Below are 5,223 nucleotides of genomic sequence, written 5' to 3'. Positions count from 1 at the left end.
GGTTGGATAGAATATATACAGTTTATATACACTACAGTTCAAAAGTTTGGGGTCACTTAGAAATGTCCTTGTTTTTGAAAGAAAAGCACATTTTTTGTTCATTAAAATAACATCAAATTGATCAGAAATATAGTGTAGACATTGTTAATGTTGTAAATGACTATTGTAGCTGGAAACAGTCGATTTTTTATGGAATATCTACATAGGCGTACAGAGGCCCATTATCAGCAACCATCACTCCTGTGTTCCAATGACACGAGCCTGTAATCCAACCCACAAATGCTGATGCTCCAGATACTCAACTTGTCTAAAGAAGGCCAGTTTTATTGCTTCTTTAATCATAACAACAGTTTTGAGCTGTGCTAACATAATTGCAAAAGGGTTTTCTAATGATCAATTAGCCTTTTAAAATTATAAACTTGGATTAGCTAACATAACGTGCCATTGGAACACAGAAGTGATTGTTGCTGATAATGGGCCTCTGTACGCCTATGTAGATATTCCATAAAAAATCTGCCATTTCCAGCTACAATAGTCATTTACAACATTAACAATGTCTACACTATATTTCTGATCAATTTGATGTTATTTTAATGGACAAAAAATGTGCTTTTGTTTCAAAAACAAAGACATTTCTAAGTGACCCCAAACTTTTGAGCGGTAGTGTAAACAGTACCAGTCAGATGTTTGGACACATTTACTCATTCAAGGGTTGGTTTGGGATGAGTTGGACTGCGGAGTGAAGGAAAAGCTGCCAAAAAAGTGCTCAGCATATGTGAGAACTCCTTCAAGACTGTTGAAAAGCCTTCCTCATGAAGCTGGTTGAGAGAAAGCCAAGAGTGTACAAAGCTGTCATCAAGGCAAAGGGTGGCTACTTTCGAAGAATCTGTATATGGTAATGTATATATTCAAGTCATAAATATTATTTTTATACAACGGTTTACCAACATACTTAATTAATGATTGGCATATTTACATTGAAAATGTTATTTTGATGAATTTATTCATACTATTTCATCCTTCCACAAGATATAGTCCACAGACAAATCTAGGGTTGCTACCCAAGTTGGCTAGTCGTTCGTTCTATTGGTTTGGTTCTCAGAGACGGATCCAGTCGTTCAGTCTTTTTGTTCTGTATCTATGGACGCGACCCAGTCGTTTCTTCTAAACTACAGCTAATTTACAGTCACGTCAAACAGTGCAGCCAGAATAGAAACAGTATGCATTTGCATTTGTTTAAGCTGTTTTCTAGTGACATTTTTTTTGGAGACATCCATAACAGTGAGCTAATGAGGCCCGATTTCGCCTGGCATAGAAAATGTGCTCTCTTGTCAGGGAACTGTTGTTCAGAGGAGCTAGCCAACAACACAGCTAGCACACTCACTTCAAACTGAAGCTGAAAAGACAGCAGACTTGCTGCACTTCATTTCGTTTTACCTTTTTTCAATTTACATTTCTTTGTATATATCCATAAAAAATTATGCCAGCTGATTCATGATTTCAACTGGCCGAGTGCCTGTCTTGTCTCGTCCTGACTCCCGACACGTTCATTATTATGGAACAGCTGGAGATCGAATTTGAATATTGAAACAATGTTGCAAATGTCAGAGACAGACAGCAAGGTTTATACAAATCTCTGCTGTTGAAAACGAAATGTTAGTCTAAAAGACATGTGAGATAATGTCCAGATGCTTTTTATAGTGGAGTCAGTGGATGTTTTTTACTGATGAGACAGTGGATTGCGCAGTCGGATGGAACAGAGTGAATAGGAATTTTAACGTCATAGATTTAGCCGGTGATAATTTGTGGAATAGACACCGGCAGGAATGCGGTTTTAACCAATCAGCATTCCGGATTAGACCCACCCGTTGTATAAGTAAATATAATGCAGGGGTTTACAGTGACTGAAGCCCCTGGGCCCAAGCCTATGGGGGACCCAAGAGACAAAAAAATATAGATATAGACATTATATCATATTTTTTTTTTATTCAACCGCAGGAGCCCACTCTCAATGTTCAAAATACACCAGAGAGCATAATTTAGCCACAGAGGATCGAGAGTTTCAAAAAATAGCTGTGGATTAAGTTTTATCACAAGCACATACAGATAACTCCTAAACTAAAGCCAACATAAAGTGTCTTAAAAGGCCTAGATTCTACAAGTGGACCTGAACCATGCCAGGAATATGCATCCCAGACCATAACATATACTTTGTGTCCCTCATTACTCAAGTGTTTCCTTTATATTGTCAGTTACCGGTATGCCTCCAGCCTCCATGTGCGTCAAATATACAGCTTGTTGCGTTGTGGACATAGAAATACAATCCATAGAATGGTTTTTGGAACCTCTTACCCTGGCAATTTGACTGTTAAATTCATGGGTACACTAGCAATGGCTGCCAGTCCTGATTTGAATGGGAACTGCCATCTATGGATTATATTATATATGGATTATATTATATTTCAAAATGCAATCGAAGGGAAAAAAAATGACAGTTTGTAAAGCAAATGCCTACTGCTGAAAAGAGAACACTAAACTGTCTATAGAACCAATGGAAACATTTTTCTCAACAACTGCGAACATCAGCACTGTTTTTCAAAGGAGCTAATCTTGAGATAGACTATTGCCACGACAAACACGTCGGCCAGCAGAGGTGAGTAGCCTGTCTTTATCTTTGGGTGAGTCAGTGTGCCACTGGAAAGTTTATTTAATAGCCTACTGTATATATATATATATATATATATATATATATATATATATATATATATATATATATATACAGTGCCTTGCGAAAGTATTCGGCCCCCTGGAACTTTGCGACCTTTTGCCACATTTCAGGCTTCAAACATAAAGATATAAAACTGTATTTTTTTGTGAAGAATCAACAACAAGTGGGACACAATCATGAAGTGGAACGACATTTATTGGATATTTCAAACTTTTTTAACAAATCAAAAACTGAAAAATTGGGCGTGCAAAATTATTCAGCCCCCTTAAGTTAATACTTTGTAGCGCCACCTTTTGCTGTAAGTTGCTTGGGGTATGTCTCTATCAGTTTTGCACATCGAGAGACTGAAATTTTTGCCCATTCCTCCTTGCAAAACAGCTCGAGCTCAGTGAGGTTGGATGGAGAGCATTTGTGAACAGCAGTTTTCAGTTCTTTCCACAGATTCTCGATTGGATTCAGGTCTGGACTTTGACTTGGCCATTCTAACACCTGGATATGTTTATTGTTGAACCATTCCATTGTAGATTTTGCTTTATGTTTTGGATCATTGTCTTGTTGGAAGACAAATCTCCGTCCCAGTCTCAGGTCTTTTGCAGACTCCATCAGGTTTTCTTCCAGAATGGTCCTGTATTTGGCTCCATCCATCTTCCCATCAATTTTAACCATCTTCCCTGTCCCTGCTGAAGAAAAGCAGGCCCAAACCATGATGCTGACACCACCATGTTTGACAGTGGGGATGGTGTGTTCAGGGTGATGAGCTGTGTTGCTTTTACGCCAAACATAACGTCTTGCATTGTTGCCAAAAAGTTCAATTTTGGTTTCATCTGACCAGAGCACCTTCTTCCACATGTTTGGTGTGTCTCCCAGGTGGCTTGTGGCAAACTTTAAACGACACTTTTTATGGATATTTTTAAGAAATGGCTTTCTTCTTGCCACTCTTCCATAAAGGCCAGATTTGTGCAATATACGACTGATTGTTGTCCTATGGACAGAGTCTCCCACCTCAGCTGTAGATCTCTGCAGTTCATCCAGAGTGATCATGGGCCTCTTGGCTGCATCTCTGATCAGTCTTCTCCTTGTATGAGCTGAAAGTTTAGAGGGATGGCCAGGTCTTGGTAGATTTGCAGTGGTCTGATACTCCTTCCATTTCAATATTATCGCTTGCACAGTGCTCCTTGGGATGTTTAAAGCTTGGGAAATCTTTTTGTATCCAAATCCGGCTTTAAACTTCTTCACAACAGTATCTCGGACCTGCCTGGTGTGTTCCTTGTTCTTCATGATGCTCTCTGCGCTTTTAACGGACCTCTGAGACTATCACAGTGCAGGTGCATTTATACGGAGACTTGATTACACACAGGTGGATTGTATTTATCATCATTAGTCATTTAGGTCAACATTGGATCATTCAGAGATCCTCACTGAACATCTGTAGAGAGTTTGCTGCACTGAAAGTAAAGGGGCTGAATAATTTTGCACGCCCAATTTTTCAGTTTTTGATTTGTTAAAAAAGTTTGAAATATCCAATAAATGTCGTTCCACTTCATGATTGTGTCCCACTTGTTGTTGATTCTTCACAAAAATATACAGTTTTATATCTTTATGTTTGAAGCCTGAAATGTGGCAAAAGGTCGCAAAGTTCAAGGGGGCCGAATACTTTCACAAGGCACTGTATATATATATATATATATATACACACACTGAGTGTACAAAACATTAGGAGCACTTGCTCTTTCCATGACAGACTCACCAGGTGAATCCAGGTGACCTGTGATTTCTTCAACCGCCCCTGCTGCTAAGCATGGCAGCCGGGATGACATAACAGGAGAGGAGAACATGAATGGAATGCCTTTAAAGTATTTTATCTCAAGCTGTGTTTGAAGAAGAGTTTGAAGAGTCTAAAACAAGAATACATCTGAGAATCCTATTGGATGAAGATGATGATGAAGTTTGAGAGGGGAAATAGGAAGCACCAGGCAGCATAGCAGACTAGTATGTCCCAATGCAGGACATAAGGACAGGGAAAGGGACAGAACACTGCTACCTGAATGAGTTGAGTGGAGCTGCGGAAAGAAAAAACTGGGATCTCACAATGCGCTGTACCAAAGAGAATGTATCACATCAAGAATGTTGGACTGATTTGAATAGTGTTACATTTCTTTGGAAAATAACAAGTACCCATAGAGCTAAGGCACCTGTCTCTGTTGTTGAAAATATCCATACTGTACACAATAATGGTCCTTCTTTGGTGTTTTCTGCTCTGTCAATGGATCCTAGTGCTACAGTAACCACTGTACGTCAAGCTATTAGTGCTGCACTGCCTAATGAGGCATAGAGATCTCGATGTCTACAGACTGACAACCTGACACTGCTTGAGATAGCCTGATGGTGATTGTGTGTGTCTGTCAATTGGTGGATTAGGTAGATGCCGTGGACATTCATTGATCTGGCCAATAAGGACCAATCAGGTTGATTCTTATGATTCACTATAGGGCTGA

The sequence above is a fragment of the Oncorhynchus clarkii genome, chromosome 27 (genome assembly GCF_045791955.1).
Source record: "Oncorhynchus clarkii lewisi isolate Uvic-CL-2024 chromosome 27, UVic_Ocla_1.0, whole genome shotgun sequence".
In the NCBI taxonomy this organism is placed as follows: Eukaryota; Metazoa; Chordata; class Actinopteri; order Salmoniformes; family Salmonidae; genus Oncorhynchus; species Oncorhynchus clarkii.
Note: the sequence above shows the minus strand (reverse complement) of the source record.